The sequence below is a fragment of the Myotis lucifugus genome, unplaced genomic scaffold, assembly GCF_000147115.1.
Source record: "Myotis lucifugus unplaced genomic scaffold, Myoluc2.0 scaffold_6, whole genome shotgun sequence".
NCBI lineage: Eukaryota > Metazoa > Chordata > Mammalia > Chiroptera > Vespertilionidae > Myotis > Myotis lucifugus.
In genome coordinates this window covers 15,866,350-15,889,124 of record NW_005871054.1, presented here as the reverse complement: position 1 = coordinate 15,889,124, position 22,775 = coordinate 15,866,350, and the positions used below count along the sequence as shown (strand labels likewise).

At 44.3% G+C, this 22,775-nt stretch overlaps 1 pseudogene; it reads left to right on the top strand.

Moving 5' to 3' along the window:
• Nucleotides 1–4,133: 4,133 nt before the first annotated feature.
• On the top strand, nt 4,134–17,054 carry LOC102440445 (annotated as a pseudogene).
• Nucleotides 17,055–22,775: the final 5,721 nt, after the last annotated feature.

Here is a 22,775-nt window from a genome sequence, read left to right as displayed (position 1 = left end):
ATATTGTATTTTTCTATATTTTTATAACAAATGTGTTGCTTTTGTAAAAAAAAGAAAATTTAAGCAACATTTCTAACATTTGCGATTGCATTTAACTTCATAAGTTTCATAGGTTCAAGGAACAAGGACCAAGAGGTGCATCCATATATGTTTGAACTGAAACCTTCCTACGGTTCTATTGCATCCTACGTGACAGGGGCCCAGCAGAAATGAATCGAGTATATCTGCCTTTCTGTTCAGAAACAGCCAGCACCTGCCGCAGGGTCTGCTAAGGAGCCCAAGGGAAGACCACAGAAGTGTAAGATGCTTGCCGCCTTGTTGCAGCTCAGCTCACACAACACATGGTGAGGGTGCCACAGAGGGATTAACGGAAGTGTGACATATGTATGTGGGTGGGATCTAGGTACTTTTGAGACAAGGTTGCCACAGTTTTGCAGTCTCTCTTGCAGTAGTGGCAGCGGTGGTGGGTGGGTCTGCTGAGCTGACCTTGACAGATGAGGAGAATTAAATGGGGATGTTGGGGGAGGAAGTCGGGCAGAATGTCGGGCTCTGGGATAGTGTGGTTACAGGCCCTGAGGTGAAATGTTAGGGCTGTGGGGACACTGCCTGGCAGGAAATGAGACAGAAATTTAGAAAGACTCAAATGGGGGCGGGGGGGGGGGCAGGGGGGTGTCAATCAGGGGAAAAGGAGACATATGTAAAACTTTAGACAATAAAAAAAAGGACTCAAATAAACAGGAAATAAGGTAACGTTTGTGTCTTGACTTCAAAAATAATGTCCGTTCTTTAAAGAATTTGTGATATATATAGATTATAGGTAGATACTTTTTTTTTTACCAAAACAAAATGATGTTATACTGTTCTACAACTTTCTTTCTTTTTTAAAAATATATTTTATTGATTTTTTTACAGAGAGGAAAGGAGAGGGATAGAGAGTTTGAAATATCGATGAGAGAGAAACATTGATGAGCTGCCTCCTGCACATCCCCTACTGGGGATGTGCCCGCAACCAAGGTACATGCCCTTGACTGGAATCGAACCTAGGACCCTTCAGTCCGCAGGCCGATGTTCTATCCACTGAGCTGGTTAGGGCTGTTCTACAACTTTCTATTGTCAAAGTGATATATGTCAAAACCTGTGTCTTTCTGTATGCGTATGTGTGCATGCCCACACAAACCCTTATCAATATACTCCATTTGTATGAATGTGACAATTTATTTTAACCCTATTGATGAATAATTGCCCACCTTTTATTATTATATATCATTATAAAGAGTGCTATGAAAAAGTATCTTTGCACACATGCCTTTACACACTCATACGAGAAGTGAAGTTGCTGGGCTGATGACCAGGCACATTTATATTTTGTTGTCAAGTTACTCTCCAGAAAGGTTGTGACCATCCCCCACCTGCACCCCCATGTTGTGTGGGAGAAGTGCAGGCTTCAGCATGGAGTGAGGATGACAAAACTGACATCAAAGGTTGCTATGAGTGCGATGCCAGAGAATCCATCGCCAAGTCACTACCACAGTGGCTGGGACGTCATAAGCACCCCAACAAAATCAGCTGCCATTATTATCTTTCAAATTTTAGCTAATCTGATAGGCAAAAAACATTTTTGTTTTAATTTGCATTTCTTAACCACGAAGGTGAGTATGACAACTTCTCCTAAGAGTGTTGCTGGCTTCACAGTGATGTCTTCTTTGGTCTCTAGATGGGGAAAGCCACATGCCAATCTAGTCACAGTTGCCTGCTCCCCAGAGCTGACTTGGGAAGCTGCGCCTCTGGAGGGCCCTGCTACTATTTAGATCTCCCCCTCTTCATCCTCAGGGATGCCCTGTGGCTGGGCTTAGAGGCCTGGGACACTTGAGGTAGCTGATGATCAGAGGGGCTGTTTTCCAAGGCACTGGGCACCTGAGAGAGGGTCTCAGGAGGCCTGGGGACCCTTGAAGGGGCACCTCCAGCTACTAGTGGATTGCCAAGTTTAACAAATGGTAATCCAGGATACTGTTAAATTTGAAGTACAGATAAACAACCAATAATATAAAAAATAAATAAATAAAAATTTTGTTTTTCTGAAATTCTAATTTAGCTGGGTGTTCTGTATTTTATCTGGTAACATGTTTTTGGTGTGTGTTTTTTTTAATTAACCTTCTGTATTAGTTTCCTATTGCTACTATAGCAGATTACCAGAAATTTAGTGGCTTAAGACCATATAAATTTACTCTTTCATAATTCTGGTGGTCAGAAGTCCAAAATCAGTTTCACTGGACTACAGTCAAGGTATTGGCAGGGCTGGTTCCTTTTCTGGGTTCTCAAGGACGCCTTCATTCTTCGCCTCCTGGCCCCTTCCTCTGTCTTCAAAGCTAGCAGCATAGTGGCATCTTTAAATCTCTCTCACTACTCTGACATTCTGCCTCCCTCTTATAAGGACTCTTGAGACTATCTTGAGCCAAAACAAAATGATTTATATTGTCATGGTATAATAGTATACCATAATAAATGGAAAATCTCCCCATTTCAAAACCTGTAGTTTAAGCTCATCTACTGTCTCTTGTATCATATGGAGTAACGTATTCACAGGTTCTGGAATTAGGACATGGACATTTCTGGGGGGCCATAGTCAACCTATTACACCTGCCTGGCAACCGTCATACATTACATTATTTCTATTACGAAAGGAATTCTAAGTTCCAAACCCCAACACCAACCTTCTCCCCCAGTCTGTGTAATAGCACTTGGCATACTACGGGGTGTCCCCCCAAAAATGTATACAACACTTTCAATAATTATGTATTCCAAAGGGTTAAATCTAACAAGAAAGAAACATCAATGGAGCTATCGGCTGTTAAAGTGTGTATACATTTTGGGGGGACACCCTGTATATTGTAACTATTTCACAAATGTCTGTCTCTGTCTCCCTACTCCCTGGCTTTGAGGCCAGAGACAAGAGCAATTCGTTTCAGTCTGCCCTGTGCTTGACACAACGATGACTGACACCTGTGTTTGAGCAGATGCTGATTGAATACGTATTGCATTGTACACTAGGGTGTGCCTCTAAAACGCATTTACATTATGGAAATCAACAAGAAGCTGTGTTGGCTGGGAATGGGACTCGCCGGGAAGAGAAATGGGCTCTGGACCAGAGAGCTGAGCAGCAAATGGAGCACATTGATCAGAGAGGCCTGGGTAGGGGAGGAAAGAATGAGGTGGAAGGGCAGGTGTACCCCAAACCCTGCCCCCTCCCTGGGTCTCAGGTGCAGACAGTGTAAATCTAGGAGGTGGTTAGGAGTGTGGTAGGGTTCCCCAAGCATACCTGGAGGCAAGAATTTGGGAGATGAGCCAGGAAGCACAGAGAAGGAATAGTGTAATGAGATTGGAAGGGAGAAAGCCAATTAAGGGTGTATCCATGGGCACCTAGGGCTCAGCCTCCTGGGGGCCCCTCAGAATTGCCTCACAGAGATGGATCTACAGGCACATGCATTGCCCCTTGTTTGCGCCATGCACATGAGACCTGTTACAGGTGACTGAGCAAGGGCCCAGGGGCATTTGACGGACACCAACGTTGTCTGCTCAGCGTTATTATGAGGTGGGGTTACAGGGGTGCATACCTTCAATTTTACTTACTTTTGTAATATTCTAAAATGTTATGAAATTTTACACAAGAGAGAAATGTTTCCATTTTGTAAAAAGTATAATTATAGAAAATAAACATTCTCCTACTCTGCCATCCTTGAGAAGGACTGGTTTTCAGCCTCCGAGGCAGCTGCCACCTTGATTCTCCTAGGCTGATATTGGTCCAGGAAAATAAAATGTGTGAAGCCTGTGGTGAACTGAAATTCTCCTCTTTGTCCCCCGCCCCTCACTGGCCTCGATCTCGACACCGTTTTTCAGTTTCCAGTCACAGTTCATCAGAGTCCCACCCTGACAACGAGTTGTCTCTGCTCAAAAGAAAAGACGCCTCAGTAATTACACATCCACAGAGTTCATTCTGTTAGGGCGAACTCTTTTTTTTTCTTTTATTTTCTCGTTATAATTAAAAATTTTTTTAATCTGCCTATTTTCAGACAATAGATACGCCACACTGGGACTTGTGTATTTGAGCATCTGCATTCACTCCTTGATTGCAAGCCATGAACAAAGAGGCCATCAGACTAGCTGTCGTAAGTGACAGGACCCTTCTGAGTGTGGAGGACTCGAGCGAATTGCCAGGCTCTGTGTCAGTGGAATGCCACCCCTCGGGGTTCATGAGGACGAGATACCCGGGCGCTCCCAGCAGTCCCTGTTCCCAGGGGCAAATGCAGAAGAACAGCTCTTCCTGAGACACCCCGTTTGGGTGGGCAAACCGAAGGCATTGGAGTCACATCTCCTGTCTAGTTTCCTGAAGAGAAAGTAAACGGATACGGAAAACTTTTTTTCCTCTTGTTTCATCCCAGAAATTCTTGTTGAACATCTACGATGGGCTAGGCACTGTGCTAAGCATTCCATCAAAGATTGAACATGAATTGCTTTTCCCGAGAGGAATAAAATGTGTGATGCCTGGGATGTTATCTGGTGAGCTCGGAAATGGAACTAACAAGGGTGGGGAGGAAACAGAGAGAAAAGGAGCGAGGGAGAAGTAATCCCCACCGTAGAGAAATACCGGACTCACAGCCGGCGCTGACTGCTAACCGCTGGGCTGACAAAGTTTAGAAATACGCTGCACTGCATACTATCTAAAACCTTACGTGTTTCCATAAATAAGCATCACACAACCACACACACAGAGACACACACATGCACACACACAGTCCAGTATGCTCTACTAGCCTGCCGCATGCAGTAGAGAAGGAGGGTTGCATTTTTCTTTACTTTGGCAGATCTGAATTTAGCTCTAGAGCAGCGGTTCTCAACCTGTGGGTTGCGACCCCTTTGGGGGTCGAACGACCCTTTCACAAGGGTCGCCTAAGACCATCGGAAAACACATATATAATTACATATTGTTTTTGTGATGAATCACTATGCTTTAATTATGTTCAATTTGTAACAATGAAAATACATCCTGCATATCAGATATTTTACATTACGATTCATAACAGTAGCAAAATTACAGTTATGAAGTAGCAACGAAAATAATTTTATGGTTGGGGGTCACCACAACATGAGGAACTGTATTAAAGGGTCGCGGCATTAGGAAGGTTGAGAACCGCTGGTCTAGAGTCCTTGTCATGTGTGTGTCCCTCATGTACCCGGCCCTGGCAGTGGGGGGAGCAGGCCAACCCACTAGCACGGTCTAGAGCCCAGGCCTGGGGTCCCGAGCCAGCTGTCCTCGGGCCGCCCACTATTCTGCCCTTCAACTGCACAATCTGTCTTTGCAAAAACAATTGGCATTCGGTTTTCAGGGGATGGACACCAAGTGCAAAATATTTACCACCCAGAAGTTAAGCTTCGGCACAAAATCGGTTGCCTCCTCAGTGAATTCAATTCAATTAGCTGCCTCCTTCTCTTAGCTGTGCATTGTAATAAACAGCGATGCTCCCCTCTGCCCATACTCTGTAAGGGTGGGGGAGGCCAGATGGACATTTGGTGGGATTCGCCGTTGGCAGAATATCGCCGCAGGATGATCTCCTCAGTGGCAAGGACTAGTGGGCTCTGCCTCCACATTCACTTCCACTGAGGGTTTTGCTCCCTCTCCCCCTCCCAGCATCAACACTCAGCCTCTGTGAGCAGTGGGAGACCGCTGGGCTCTGACAACTTTCTCTGCCACTGACATTATCTCCTAATTATCTTCTCAGCAGCGATGGCCGGGTACCAGTCCTCAACTAGTGCAGGATGATTATTTTACCTGATTTGATTGGGCGAGAGGAAAGTCTGTCATTCTGTGAGCTGCTTGGGCCCTTACCATTTTCCCAAAGGAACCTACATAATGTTCACAACCATCCAAAGGGGGAAAACACACTCATTACTTCAAACGACCTTTACTCAGAAAACAAAAGCACATGTTTTTTTCTGCCAGATGAGTATGTTTTTGTGACCGGGTAACTCTTGTCCTCAGCAGAGCTTCTGAGAACCAGATTAATAGCCTGAAATAAAGCCCAAAGACCCGCCTTTGTTCCATGACACATGCCCTGGGAGGTGGGGGTGGAGGGGGTGGGGGTAGGGGTGGGGGATGGTGGGGGAAGGATGCACTGCAGTCTTCAAAAAAGAATCTTTATATTTTTAGAATAAATGACTTTTTCCTACAGCCTTGAGGTGTGTAGCTATAGTCCGTGGCAAGCTCTGAGAAGGAAAGTGGGCAGGTTGGCCTGGAAATCAAGACGTGGTGTTAAAGGTGGACTCCGATGGGTCTGTCATCGCCCTGTGTCTGTCCTCGGAGGAGGCAGGCTGCAAGCCACCCCCAAGCCCTCTCCCAGGCCTCAAGGCCCTCCCCCGGTCTCTGGTGACTCTGGTCACCTCTTGGTGACCTAAGCCAGTTTCGAGACCTAAGCCCCTTTGTCTTCTCCACGGCCATCGGGGAGCCAATTGGTCAGATAAACGGAGTCTGAAACCCCCAGTCTTGGTTAGCTCCCCTGGTTTCATAAACCCAGAATCCCGGCCACCAAGCAGTCGTTCAGGGGAAACCAATAAAGGGCTGGGAATGGACTTTGCTTTTATACCAATGGAAATGCCACCCAGAGTGCCTGCGCCGTGGGGTAAGGTGTCCCACGGAGTCCCACTGCCGACTAGTGAGCTGCCCTCCTGGACTTTCCTCTCCGGAGACAGCCCCAAGGACGGGCACAGGCCTGAGGATTTGGTATAAGGCACACCACAATGCTTCTTTTTCTTTTTTAATTTTGATTTATTGATTTGAGAGAGAGAAAGGGAGAAAAGGAGAGAGGGAGAGAGGGAAAGAGAGAGATTTGGTGCCCCACTTATTTATGCATTCCTTGGTTGCTTCTTGTGTGTGTGTGTGTGTGTGAGAGAGAGAGAGAGAGAGAGAGAGAGAGAGAGAGATTTGGTGCCCCACTATTTATGCATTCCTTGGTTGCTTCTTGTATGTGCCCTGAGCGGGGAGCGAACCTGCAACCTTGGTGTATTGGGACAATGCTCTAACCAACTGAGCTACGAAGCCAGGCTAAGGCACACCACAGTGCTTCTTAGTTCCTAAATATATGACACCAGCTTTTAGACCTCAGGCCACAGCAGCTTTGAGGGTTTCCTAGAACTTCGCGTTGGAGTTGAATCCAGTTCTGGTTCGACTCTGAACCTACTGTGCAGTTGTCTAAACACCACCTAGATCTTGAGGGCTGTTTTCTTTCATTTTACAAAAATAAAGTTATTAGAGCCCTGGCCAGTGTGCTCAGTGGTTAGAGGGTCAGCCTGGGTACCCAAGGGTCATAGGTTCAATTCCCGGTCAAGGGCACATACCTGGGTTGCAGGGTGAGGATCAACAAAATATAAAAATAAAAAATAGTTATTAGAGCAACCTCTCCAGCCATCAGCTCACTGGTCATTAAACCTCAGAACAGTTCAGGTGAAAGGGACTGTCTAAATGAAAAACCATCATTAACGATTCTATTACTGGCTTTACGAGAGGAAATGTTGGAGGAGTGTGTCATAAACCTTAAACTGAAAAGCTTCCCTTCCAAAAATACAGCAGCGGGGTGCTCCTCCAGGCCTTCCCCTCCCCCTGCCCCCTGCCCTCCCAGCTCTGCAGGGCGCCAGCCTCGCCAGTGTGGGAGCTTCGGGAGTGTGATCCTGATCAAGGCTGCTGCTGCCCCTGCAAAGCTGGGACACATGGGCCATCAGCTGGGCTGCCAGTTGTCATTTATAATGTCAGGCCTCTGCTATTGTAAATAACTGAGGGAACAAATACTTCCCTCATGCTTGCCTTCCTTCATTCCTTCCTCAATTCGATTCAACAAAGATTTGTTGGCCAGTTCCTAAGTGTCCCCCACCCGGGGGGGTGGGGGGGGGGGGGATTTAACCCCAGTGAGGAAATCCTCTTTACCACTTTACCAAGGATATGCACAAGGTAGGCCCCGAGGATGCCAAAATGAATGTCACAAGAGCTACCTTTGAGATGCCGACCAAAGACACAGTCCTTACCCTCAGGGAACGTGCAAATGGTAGATGCTAGTCAACCCACAAGACACAAGGCGGAGGCAGGGCCATGGCCCAGTGCTCTGAGGCAGCAGAGGGAGCCCTTCCCAAGGCGGGGATGCAGGAAAGCTTCATGGAGGCTGAGGCATCTGAGCTGGACTGGAAAGACACACATGGTCTCCGCAGGCGAAGAGGTGACACAGGAACATGATGCAGAAAGTCCCAGGGTCAGCAACGTGCAGGAGGGTTTCAAGGAAGCCAGCAGGGCCTGTAGAGAGGAGCAAGGATGGCTGCTCAAGACCATCAAAACCTGCCCGGCCTTTGAGGTTCCAGAAAACACATGACCCGGAAATAGCTCGTGGTTGGCATGGACTCGGGAGAATGCAACACCTTTCTATTTCCCACATGGAATGTATGAGGACCTGAGTTTGCTTGGGTGGGAACCTGGAGGACTGAGACAGCTCTCTGAATCTTACTCATGATGTGGCCCAGGACTGCTGCCAAGGAAAGAGCTAGACAGGCAGTCACTGCTCGCAGAGATGAGCACTGGTCTTGAAGTCCAGGGGCATGGTTTCTGGTCGTGGCTCCACCACCATTAGGCATGTGAGACCTTGGACAAGTCTCACACCTCCCCATACCTTGATCATGAGGAGCGATATTGCCTGCCTCGCTTAGTACCTATGGCAGCCAACTAAATAACATATACAGAGGTGCATTTAATTAATTTATTTTTAAATATATTTTCATTGATTGCAGAGAGGAAGGGAGAGGGAAGGAGAGATAGAAACATCAATGATGAGAGAGAATCATTGAGCAGCTGCCTCTTGCATGCCCGCTACTAGGGATCAAGCCCGCAAGCCGGGCATGTGCCCTGACCGGTAATCAAACTGTGACCTCCTGGTTCATGCATGGGTCGACACTCAACCACTGAGCCACACCACACCAGCCAGGCCAGATATGCATTTTAAACTATAAGTCATGTACAAAGTTAACTATAAATTACTGACTATGACAGGAATGAAGGAGTCCATTGCCTCCCTGAGGACCTGGGGTATAAGGAGCCTGATAGCAGGCTGACTCCATGAGGGACAAGATCTCTGGATGGTTTTACTGTCCCCTCTCAAAGACTGTTCCTGAAGGAGACCTAGGAAGTTGTGTTTCTTTCTGTCAACAGTAAAGGGAAACCCTATGAATAAAATGTTGACATTTATGTTCTTCAAATAATAAAGCAATTCATATTCACTACAGGAAAGCAAGACAGCAAAAACAATAAAATTTAGAATATTCACTGTCTTAGTCAGCTCAGGCTGTCATAACAAAATACTCTAGACTGGGTGGCTGCAACAACAGAAATGTATTTATTCTCACAGTTCTGGAGGTTGAAAATCTGAGGTCAGGGCACCAGCATGGTCGGGTTCTGGTGCAAGCTCTCTTCTTGGCTTGCAGACGGCCGTCTTCTAATTGTGGCTCACTTGGCCCTTCCTTGATACGTGTGAGTGGAGAGAGAGCTCTCTCTTCTTCTGTTTAAAAGGTCACCTATCCTTTAGGATTAGGATCCTATCCTTACAGCCTCATTAACCTTAATTACTTTCCTAAAGGCCCTGTCTCTAAATGGATGTTCATAGCGGGAATGAGGGCTTCAACATATGAATTTGAGGGGGACACAATTCAGTCATAGCACCCACAATCTCACCCAACTAGAGAAAACCACTCATTATACTTTCTTCTAAGCACACAGATTTAAGGGGGGGGGGGGGTTGGGGAGGGGAAGAGATCATACCGTGTGGCATATTTTGCAAGCTGATTTTTTCACTCAACAATATATTGTGACGTCTTTCCACATCATCAAATTTACTTCACCGGCATTGCTTGTAGTAATGGTGTGGCTACATCATGGTCCCCTACGGTCTCTAATTTTGGCCTCGTAGTTCATAGCCAACTTTCCCTGTTACAGAGAGCTGGGATGAGCACCCTTGATTAGTTCCTCAGGACAAATTCCTGGGAACGAAAGTACAGGTCAGTGGGCAGTCATACTTCGAAAGCCCTTTATGAGTCGTGTCCGAACATGTGTACCCATTTGTACCCAAAGGAAAATGTGACCTCACTTAAAAAATAAACGTTTTAGTTTAGAGCAAATGTATATCTACAGAAAAGCTGAAATGCCAGTACTGAACACAGAGAGTGTCTATATGCCCTTCACCCAGTTTCTCCTAATGTTAACATATTATACCCCACCATGGTGCATTTGTCAAAACTAAGAAATTGACATTAGTATATTACTACTAACTAACCTGCAGACTTTATTCGCGTATCACCACTTTTCCCACTAGGCTCCTCTTACTAGTCCAGGATTCAATCCAGGACACCACATTGTGTTTTGTGTGGCATCACTTTTTAAATCTTACTTTTTATTGACTGCAGAAGAGTCCCTTGTGTTTTGGGGGCTTGCCAATCTAATGCTAACCAGCGGTTATTGCTCATCGCTTCGGGGTATGACTTGTTCCACCAGCACAGTTACTGTTGCACAGGGCGGTGAGGGCAATTTAGAGAAATTGGCCATTGTGGTTTATTTCCCCAAACTTCGTGAAGCGCCAAGAGGAAGGTCTTTATGTGGGAAAGGAAGGACATGCGTGTGTTCCCGCAGGGTCTCTCGTGCCAGTGTTATGCAGGAACATAAACAAGCCCCACAATTGGATTTTGCTCTATATTTGGAAAATTTGGCCCTTCATTACAAAGCAGGCTGATGCTCTCTTATTTAGTTCATTCTTTTGCTCATCTCCTGTAATCATTAAATTATAGAGCCATATTTCCAAAGCTCTAGGGGAAAAAATGGATTAGGAATAAAATCTTTTAAGCTCCTGTCGAAAGGCTCTGGACTCGTTTATGAATGGCGGGCGCAGAGCTCAGGGGATGATGTGTTCTGAGCCGTCTTAGGTGAATGATCTGCTTCATTTTCCACGGCTCTACGATGTCCTCTCCTTAATGCGGAACAAGGCGCTGTTCCTGGACAGAGCTCTGATTGCTCCGTGACCCTGTCCCCGGGGGCAAAGTGAAGGAAGGAAAGAGAAGTCATGAAATACAGAATGACCAGGAGGGAGAAAATAAAAGCTGGGAACAGGCTGCTGGGCTATTTGTCATGCCCCCCTGAATAAGGCTGTTCTGATTGGGGGCGCAGCTACGCGCCTTCCTCAGAACCGTCTATTTGAAAATCGTGGATCTTTCCTTAGGAAGGCCCGCTGCTCTTAGGTGATTAAAAACTTAACGAGTATGTAGTGAGTTATTAGCACAGTTCTCAGACCAGCATTTGTAGGCCTAGTTATCTGTCTGAAACCATGACTGATTCACTTATCTTTTCATTTTCTCTCATTTTTCTCTGAGAGTCCAATTTGGACTCTTTTCAGCAAGGTTCCTTGGGGACCCCTGTGTGTTTCTCTGGGCAGTGCAGTTCAGGGTTAGGATTTCCCCCAGACTGTCACCATCCCCCTCATACAAAGACGTGTTGTGGGCCCCAAGCTCTTGATTCTCCTGGGGAATCTTCTAGAAGGACTCTTCTGGTGAAAGCTGCTAGGAACTGTTTTCTCTCAGGGCAGCTATACCAGATGTGACTCTGCAGGCCAGATCTGCATTCCAAATGTAGGGCTCATTTGCTTCACCAATGTTGTGTTTTTATTAAAAATGAGGGGGAAGTCAGAGCAGAAAAGCATCTCTAAGATAGTGTTGTTAATCCTAGACCCTCCTCATGGCATCCCGCTCCCTCCACTCCCCGCCCGCCCCCCCCCCACCACCACCACCACCACCAAGGAGCTTTCTCAACTCCACTCTCCTCTGTGAACAGGAGGTAAGCCCCTGAGAGCTGCCCAAGGACCCAAGGCAAACTGACTCACCTGGCTCAACCCCCCATAACTCACAGCTAATTAGGCATTAGGCTGAGCTCACACTCAGCCCCAAGCACTTCTAGCTTGCAAAGGTGTCCTTAAGGAATCAGCTTAGGGCAGTGATGACGAACCTTTTGAGCTCGGCATGTCAGCATTTTGAAAAACCCTAACTTAACTCTGGTGCCGTGTCACCTATAGAAATTTTTTGATATCTGCAACCATAGTAAAACAAAGACTTATATTTTTGATATTTATTTTATATATTTAAATGGCATTTAACAAAGAAAAATCAACCAAAAAAATGAGTTCACGTGTCACCTCTGACACGCGTGTCATAGGTTCGCCATCACTGGCTTAGGGATCCAGGACTGGAACTTATGCCCAAGCATTGAGGGTACAGAGAGATAAGGCAGCAATAGGAACGGCCCAAATTTCTAGCTACAGCTTCCTAAGAAAGCTGCACCCTGGGCCTCCTCGTTAATCAAAGGAGCGAATGTCTCTTTTTAACGCTTTATATCTCATGCCTTTGATTAACTGAATCAATAAAGATGGCTTTATGAAGCCAAGCACTCATACTAGTAAATTTGGCTCCTAATTTTACCTACCAGGGCTAATATAGCATCTGTGGGGATCGCTAAATGCAGAATGAGTAGAGCATCTGAAATTGGCTAAAGAATTCTTTCATTGACTTAATTCAAATGAAGACAAGATGTGCCAAAGCCCAAGCCTGGGAATCAGTCCTCAGGAAATGATGCTAAATGTGGAAAATGCTTTATAGCCCTCGCTGGTTTGGCTCAGTGGACAGAGCGTTGGCCTGTGGACTGAAGGGTCCCGAGTTTAACTCTGGTCAAGGGCACATGCCCCGGTTGCGTTCTCGATCCCCAGTAGGGGGTGTACAGGAGGCAGCCAATCAATGATTCTCTCTCATCACTGATGTTTCTATCTCTCTTTCCCATCTCCCTTCCTCTCTGAAATCAGTAAAAGTATGTTTTTGAAAAATGCTGTATAGACATGAACGCCAGTGTCTCTCTCTGCCGCCTTCCTCTAATGCAGTGGTTCTCAACCTTCCTAATGCCGAGACCCTTTAATACAGTTCCTCATGTTGTGGTGACCCCCGATATCATTGTTACAAATTGAACATAATTAAAGCATAGTGATTAATCACAAAAACAATATGTAATTATATATGTGTTTTCCGATGGTCTTAGGCGACCCCTGTGAAAGGGTCGTTCGACCCCCAAAGGGGTCGCGAACCACAGGTTGAGAACCGCTGCTCTAATGTCCTTAGGGAGGTCTGCTCTTGGTCCATGTTGCAGCCCACATTTCCCTTCCCAGTCACCTGGTTCCTTCCTGCAGCCTCTGCTTCTCCTTGGGCCTTTACTCACAACCCCACTAGTCACAACCTGAAACTCCAGGACCTCCTTTCTTCACATCAACCAGTGTGAAGGGACAGGTGACTGGGGAGGTTGAGGAAGTGGGCGGGAGACTGCCTTGTGTCCTGTAGATCATTCACCAGAAATACTGAGGTTCACCGATAACACATGACTGTGGTGGGTGGCAGATTCTGAGGTGGCAGGGCTCAACTGCCCAGTGAGGAGTGGCCTTGGCCACGTCCATGCAGTATAGCATAGTGCTGACAAGCCCAGACTGACTAGTTTACTAGCCTTTACTAGCTATGTGACTTTAAGCAAGTTAGTTAATCTCTCTGTGCCTCATTGCTCATCTGTAAAACAGAGATACTAATATCTACCTCATTGGGTAGGTGGTGTAAAGATTAAGTTAGTATATATGCCAAGCACTCTGAACATTACTTGGCATGTGATAAATGATTATTATAAAATGAGGGGGGTAGGAGGGCTAAGGGTACCAGAAGAATTTTTAAAAATATATATTTTATTGATTTCAAAGAGGAAGGGAGAGGGAAAGAAAGATAGAAACATCTATGAGAGAGAATCATTGATTGGCTGCCTCCTGCATGCCCCCCAACAGGGATCAAGCCCACAAACTGGGCATGTGCCCTGACCTGGAATCGAACCATGACCTTCTGGGACATAGGTCGACACTCAGCCACTGAGCCATGCCAGCCGGGCGGTACTTGGAGAATTTTATTTCTCTTTTACATTAAAAAAAAAAAGTCCAATCAATGGTAAAATATCCTCAGGTGAGGATTAACAACAACAACAACAACAACAACAAACCGAACTACAAGCCAGCAGACAGAAAAACAAACAAACAGGCATCCCTATTACAGTGCACCCCAAGGTCAGGAATTGGCAGAACAGGTACTGTGGGTAATAATGGTGAAGGTGGAGCCAAAAGCAGGAGGATTGGTGGAAAAGCAACTGCTTTGAAAACTGATGGACAGGTGAGCGTAGGCACACTCTGTAACCATTCAAAATGACATTTACACAAGGTCTTTCATTGGGGCATTGTTTGTGATAACATGAAATTTAAAGGAACCTAAATGTTCATTGTTTACGGAACTGGTTGAATACACTAAAGTACAAACACAGTGGAGTACTGGGCAGCCATAAAAAGCAACGAGGAAAAACTCTAGTGGCTGGTATGGGCTGGTTGCCAGAATATACTGTTCAATGAAAAGAAGCAACGTCCAAGCAGTGTGAGGAGGTGACAATGACCCCTTGACCAACCAAACCCCACGCATGCAGGAGGCAGCCGATTGAGAGATCGATGTTTCTATCTTTCTATCCCTCTCCCTTCCTCTCTCTCCAAAACACCAATAAAAATATATATTTTTTAAAAAGTTGAAGAAGAAGACATGGCCAACTGTGCTGGGTGTTAGAAAACCTTGCATTTGTACGGCCCTTTTAGCACCTACGGTTCACTCACATGCGTATTTCATCATTTAATTCTCAGGACACCTCTAGCAGGCAGATTTTTGTCTTTAAAATGAAGGCAAGACAATAACTCTTGGACTTGGCTCTGCGATCAGTGCTCTTTGCCATGGCTGCCTGCAACATTCTGGCGGCCTTCCTTTGGCTCAGCCCAGTCTTGGAGGGTCCATCGCCACCTCCGGCTGGAGGTGAGATGACAGCCCCCCAGAAAAAGCCAGGGACCTGGGATTTGCTTCTGCCACCCAAGAAAAATCTTAAGTTCTACCATGAGTGTTTGAGACACACAACATCACGAAAGACTCAGAATGGCTTTGATAATGATTATGACCTTCCAAATTAGATAAACAATCTTCCAGCAGAAGTCAATCCTTTAGGGACAAAGAACACAGAAAAGGAGGCCGAGAAACGTAGCATCTGCTTCCAAAGGAAGCCCCGTAACAATTTAAAGCACGGGGGATTTTTGACACATGGAATCTGGTGATTAATTCTGAAATGGCTCTGGAACAATACAGTTTGTTGCAGGGCAACCCTTCTGCTCTGCCAGTGAGGGGACTCACTCGATGCCAACAAGCTGCAGACGTGCGCACAGAAATGGAAAATGGGGGGAAGGGTTCCCATGGGACCTGGGGCAGAAGAGGGGCACCAGGACAGACCCTCAGGAGTCCTGCTAGTGCTAGGATCCCAGAGCTACTCGGAGAAATGGGAAAGGAATTTCTCACACCTGGCACCGCGGACAATACTCGCCCAAAGAAGACAGACAAAGGCTTTCCTGCGTCTGGGAACTCTGGCAGAAACTTTTTTTTTTTACAAGTTTTACATTTTGATGTTACCTATATCCTTTTCTGTGTTTTTAAAAGAAACGCTTTTCTTTTGAATAGTTTTAAAGTTTTGTTTTCGTGCTCAGATCTTGAAATCATCTGGAATTTATTTTTTGTGTGTGGTATGGAATGGAGATTTTTTTAAAACTTTTTACAGAAAACCAATTTTCCTACTACCATTTATTAAACACCCACACTTTATCGCTGATTAGTGAGACCACACCCATCATATACCGATCTCAGACTTCCTGGGTTCTCTGTTTATGGTCTCTCCGTTCTGGTCCACTCATCTGTTTGCTTATTCCTGCACCATATCCACCATTTAAATTACGCTAGAGATTAATCTTTTATATGAATTTAAGAACCATCTGTCAAAGGGCCACACAAAAATCTATTGGGAATTTTTGTGAGGGTCACCTTGAATTTATAGATCAATTTGGGCAGAGTTGCTATTTCAAGATTACTAGAGTCTTCCCTTCCATAAACATGATTTATTCAGTTATTCTTACACGTCCTTTAAAAGAACTCATATTGTTTTTAAATAGGAGTTTGCATTTCATGTCTCAGTATCTTATTTATCTTGCTAATGTTAATGGTGACTGTTTCCACATTCTCTCTTATGTTTCTACATGTGTTCTAACTGGTTACTTCTCATGCAAAGAAATGGTATTGCTTTTTTTTTTAATATTGAGCTTGAATGCAGCCACCTTGAAAATACCCATATTAGTTCTACTACTGTGTAGATTTTCTGGTAATACTGTGTGACTGGGACCGCCAGCACAGTGCTGTCTACTAGTAATAATCACACGTCCTTGTCCTGCTCCTGACTTTAGTGGAAACGCTTCTAAAACTTAACCACTGAGAATGACGTTTGCTGTCAGCTTTGGTAGATATCTTTTTATCAAGTTAAGGAGGCCCCTTTGATTCCTAGTTTGCCGAGAAATGTTATCACAAATGGGCGTTCAGGTTTGCTAAATGCCTTTTCGGAACCTATTTAAATCATAAGGTTTCTCCATAAGGAAGACATCAAGCGTAGGGTCCAGGAAGTTGAAAAGTACAAAGCCGAAGATGAGAAGCAGGGGGCCAAGTGTCTTCCAAGAATTCACTTAATCCTCTCTATTCGACATGAAAGCAGCTGTTGAAGATGAAACACTTCAAGGCAAGATCAACGATGGGGCCAGACGGAAGACTCTTGACAAGTGTAATGAAATTATCAACTGGCTTGACGAGAACCAGACTGCAGGGAAGGAAGAAGCTGAACATCTGCAGCAAGAGCCGGGGAAAGTCTGCAGCCCCATCAGGACCAAGCTGCACGGAGTAGAGTGCGAGCAGGAGGCATGCCAGGGGGAATGCCTCCAGGCTTCCCCGCGGGCGCGGGCGGAGCTCCTCCATCTGGTGGTGCCTCCGCTGGGCCACCATCGAAGAGGCTGACTACGCCAACCTGAGCACAGGTTTAGCTTTGCTCCACACAATAAATTTGTAGCAAATTCCATGGCAGTTTTAAAGCTGAGCTGTTCTGGTAAATAACGGGTAAATATAGTAAATCAGATTCCTGATACTGTACTTGACTGTGGACTATGTGTACAGAATAATAAAGCACTCCTTATAAGCACTGTGCTGTAAGTGGGGAATGCAATGCCTTAAGTAAAACTGTATTAAAAATTGGCACCAAAAACTCTGTTGATTTTAATAATTTATTTATTTTAACATATTAACTAATTTAATATACTTTCTAATACTTTCTAATATCATCCTGAAATACATTTTTAAGCTTTCCGGCCGCTGTAGTCAGAAAGATAACACTTGAAGAAGGTGCCAACCAATTGTCTCTAATACATCCCATGATTTTAAAAAATCTCTACTATCCATGCATTTATGGGCACTCTGTTATCCTACTAATATTTATCTCTGCCTCCTCTCCTTTTTCAATTGGTTTGCCAGATATCTGCCTATTTTATCTTTCCAAAAATACTGCTTTGGGTTTCATCAATCCTTTCTTTTTTATTTTCGGTTTCAATTTGTGCCTTTAACTTTATCCTTTCATCCCTTCTGCATTCTTTGGATTCAGTCTCTAGCCTTAAGGTGAACACTAAAGGATGTTTTCAATCTTCCCTATTTCCAACTAAATGCACTGCTCTACCTGCATCCCTCAATGTTTGGTGTTTTACAGGGTTTTGTTGTTATTCAGTGTTTTTTCCTGGTTTCTCCTTTGTCTTTTGACTTTGATTTGCTTATGGTGGCCTCTCTCTCTCTCTCTCTCTCTCTCTCTCTCTGTTGTGCAGAATTTTGTGGTCAAATTTGGAAAGACCTTCTTCACTCTACAGTTATGAAAGAATTTTCATGTTTCCTTCTAGCAGTTTTATGCTTTTGTGTTGTACATTCATCTTCAGTCTTTAACCACTTTGAAGCTTTGCAGTATATGCTTTGTGGTAGAGATTCAGTTTTTTTCCAGATGGCTCCCTGATTGTCTCACTACAATTTATGGAATAACCTATCTTTCCCCCCCCACTGATCTGTGACAATCTCTTTAACATACATAATTTTTTTGTATTTTAATCTTTTTTATTTTTAATTCTATTTCATTGCTTTGTGTCTAGTCACTCATCAATACTCCATTGATTTCATTTTTGAGAATATGTGTGTTTTTGAGAGTTTAAGGTCTGGAGGGCTAGTTCCCATTCATCCATCTACTTTTTCCATCTTCTTTTCTTTTTTTGTTGTTGTTGTTAATCCTCATCCAAGGATATTTTTCCACTGATTTTCAGAGAGAGTGGAAGGGAGAGGAAGAAGACAGAAAGAAACACAGATGTGAGAGAGACACGTCAATTGGTTGCCTCCTGCACACTCCCAGACCAGGGCCTGGATCAAGCCTCCAACCAAGGTACATGCCCTTGACCAGAATCGAACCCGGGACCTTTCAGTCTGCAGGCCAACATTCTATCCACTGAGTCAAACCCGCTAGAGCATACTTTTTCTGTTCTCCACACTATTCTTATTTATTTTTCCATATGAATCACAGCATCAGCAACTTCTGGCCCTAAATAAGAGTTTGCATTTTTATTGCTTGTGCATTACTTTGATAAATTCACTTAGAGACTTGACCTCTTTACGCTGCTGAGTCTTCTGATCCAAGAACATGGAATGTTTTTCATTTGTTCAGGTCTCCTACATGGTCTTCAGCAATATTTTAGTTTGCTCCATGTGGATATTATACATTTCTTATTAAGTTTGTTCTTAGGAATTTTGTTTGACAAGGGTCAATTGGCACTTGACATTCATTCTCATCTACAGGAGGCAACCAATCGATGTCTCTCACGTTGATGTTTCTCTCTCTCTCTGTGTCTCTCCCCCTCCCTTCCACTCTCTCTTAAAAAATCAATGGAAAAAATGCTTCCTTTTGATAAGAAGGGGGATAAACATGAGATAATAAATCGAATATGTTTTTAACAATTATTAGTAAAAGCTTAGGGTGGCTACCCTAATCAGCCAGCCGCAGATTCTCCATAAATGAAGAGCATTTATTAAAAATTAAACACACTGCAGGAAGCTATATACAACTAAATGAAGACTCTTGCACATAATACTACCCCTTTTATCTCCTTTAATTCTCCTATTCTTTTGTATCAGATGTTATGGCTCATAATGATTAATGATTATTAGTAAAACAGTCCTTTTTGAACAAAACTTAAGCTCATTAGAGTGCCACATTCCCTGAGTCTAAATGTGATTAAGAATACACTCAGCTTCAGCCTCATCGTTTGTAGTAAAATGCTACCCTTGGGTAAACTGCCCTTGGTTTTTAACTGAAAGTGCCACTGTGGTTTCAGCTGTGCAAACGCTGTAACATTATTCCTGACGGGCCCATGGGACGTTCCCAGGTGATTAGAATAAAGTTCAAATGGTGCTTCTTCATATCCTTGGAAAAGGTTAGACTCAAGGAAATGGGAACTCTGCGTCTAAGGTTTGCTAAGGCCCTAGCACTCAGCTACCTTCATCTTTCATTCAATACAACTTGAACTTTCGGCCCTCTGATGAAAAGGATCTCTGATGAAAAGGATCACCCATTTAGTTCATGTTCTGGGCTTGTTGGACATAGTTGCTATAATACTCAACGTACGTCGTTTCATGGTTACATCACCATCTTCCATTTATTTATATATAAAAAAAGTTCCGTCATTTCGACGTATGTACATATGTGCTTTATGTTTTTTATTATTTATTTACCACAAGTAAAGGTCAGGAATTGTTATCTTTCTTTTAAATGTTTTTTTATTGTTTCACTTCATTACTGCTGTGTGTGTGCTCCATGTGAGTGCCGTAGGTGCTTCTGTAGGTGGGTTCCGACTTACAGCAAAAATTGTTTTACGCCGCACCGTAGGAGCGGATCTCCGATGTAACCCGAGGACCTACTGTAAATAACTGCTCACGAATAACCAACAGCAGCACCGAGGAGACAACAGTCATGAGCGTTGTCTCAGCTACATCCAGAGCTGATTTCCAGGCCAGCACGACTCCCAGAGCCCAGGCTGCAGGTCATCACAGAGATTCCCACCCTACTCTGGGGCAGTGCATATAAAATGAGGATTCAGTGTTAGAAGGCCTAGTTCTGAGCCACAGAGAGCTCGTGTGCTTTTGGACAAATTATCTAACTACCCCGAGACAGTTGCTGTATCTGTAAAAAGGGGGTTAACAATGCCCAACTTCCAGGATCACGGTAAAGACTAAGCAACATCATGTGTGTAAAAGGGCACTGGAAAGGCTGGTTGTCATTGTCCTTCCTCCTTCATCATTTGATTTGGGTCCCCAGGGGGCCACCATCCAAGTGACAAATCATTCTGACCTTTCCAACAACTGATCCGTTTAGAAAATTTGACTTTTTAAGAAAAACAAAACCTGAATGACCAACTATTTAAATCCTCTAAGTCCCAGCTTGTATCTTTAACCCAGACCAGCTATTATTCATATGTGTGTGTTGTTAGAAACAAAGGGGACTGTTGTATGAATAATAGTGGATCATCACAAAACTCTAGGCTGCCAGGCCAAAATGACTCAATGAGAGTGAAAAACAAACAACAAAACGGTAGTATAAACTGATCTCACTTTTGGAAGGAAAAGTCATTTTGGTACACAGATGTATACACAGAACAAAACCATAAAAAAAAATGCCACAATATTTTAAAAAAGGGATTATCTGAGTTTATGCACTCAACTATTGAGCACCCATTATGTGCAGGCCTCTGTGCTATGTATTGGTGATATAGTCATTAATTATCCATATAAGGTGACTGCTCTAATGAAGTATATACAGTTCAGGAGTGATTATAATAAAAGAAGCCAATGAGATGACAGGAGATCTGATGAACCTACTCAATTACAGGTTCCACAAGGCCCTCTGAGAAAGGGACATGTACACTAAGCCCTGAAGGATAAGTGGAAGTTAGCTGGAAAGCAGGGTAGAAGTATAGTAACAGCAATATAGATCATGTTCTTCTTTCTGATTTTTTAAAATGAACATAATACTTAGAGTCCTTATTGTTCTATTGGTCATATCGTCACACTCCAAGGCAGAATGTTTTCTGCTCATACCCAGTGTAGGTCAGTCAATTTCCTGGTGTTTATTTGGGGCCAGTGATAGGCCCTACACTCTTAAGCACTGGAAGAGGCAATGGGAGAACAAAGCTAAATCGCCCAGAAGCTTAGAATTGGGAAGAACCTTGGAAAACATCGACTAATTGTCTTAGTCCAGAAACAGGCCCAGGAACATTAAGCATTTAGCCAGGACCACACTGCAAAGGCCGCTGCCGACCCCATGGCAATGGTCAGCAGGACTCGACTTTGTTTTTGTTGCATTTTAAAATCCCCAGTCCTCCAATATGTGATTTTTTATCTGACCGGCTAGAGACTGACTCTGAGACATGCCATTGGTAACCAAGGTATTATTGCAACTGACACAGTGAGAAGTCACTGCTCATTGACTGCATTGGGAAAATAATACTGATGAGGGTGAGGTGAACCTGACGCCATCAGTCCATTGATGATGATAACACTGCAAATTGTTATCACCCCCAAGTGAAAATCAGCATGACACTGTATTTCAAAAGCCATAAAAACAGGATTGTTGGGCCCAGTAATTCCATTTGTACCCTAAGGAAATAAGTTCTGGTACATCCATAAGGAAATATTAAAAGTAATGGCTATGGCCCGGCTGTCATGGCTCAGTGGTTGAGCGTCAACCTACAAAACAGGAGGACATGGTTCCATTCCCGGTCAGGGCACATGCCGGGGTTGTGGGCTCGATCCCCAGTGTGGGGCATGCAGGAGGCAGCCGATCAATGATTCTCTCTCATCATTGATGTTTCTATCCCTCTCTCCTTCTCTCTTCCTCTCTAAAATCAATATATATAAATATATATATTTAAAGTAATGGCTATAGAGAGCCAATAAGAACAGGGGGAAGTTTACAAACTAATTTTGAAGCCATTCTAAATATCCACTATATTTATAAACATATTTATGAAGAAGCCTATAGCCTGCATCTGTGCCCTAAGCCACCAGAGTAGCTTTCTCCAAAGTCCCCTAAAATTCCTAGTTGCTGAATGCAATGACTACGTTTCAGTCTTCCACTCACCGGAGTGTTGGAAGGTAGTTAACATCCCACCTCCCTGCTGGGCCCTACAGCTTCTTTTCCTCCTCTTTCCCCATTGGGTAGTCTCCTGAAGCCGAGCTCAACTACTTCATCTATTCCCTCAGCATTCTCTTTCAGAGGAAACTCCTTCATATCCTATTCCAAACTAGCTTCTAGTTCCATCTATGTGCCAAGGATTCCCCAATCCTGACCATTTGGATAACTAGATCGTACTCTCCCTGGCCTCAAGGCACGGCGTCACTAGCCTGCTGCGTATTTTCATGTGGATGCTGCCCAGGCTCCTGAAATTTAGTAAGTCTCAAATGGAACTAACTCTTCCCCACCAAAAGCTGCTCACTCTCCCCACGTCTTTCCTCTTTGCTACGGGATCCTCTCTCATCACTCCCTCCTACCAGGAGGACAACCGCAACAATTTCTTAAATGATCTCAGTGTCCCCAGTCTCTCTCCACCCTTAACTTAGTTGAATGAATGATTCCCCCTTCAGGACAAATCCCTGCCAGGTCATCCCCTGACTTAGTC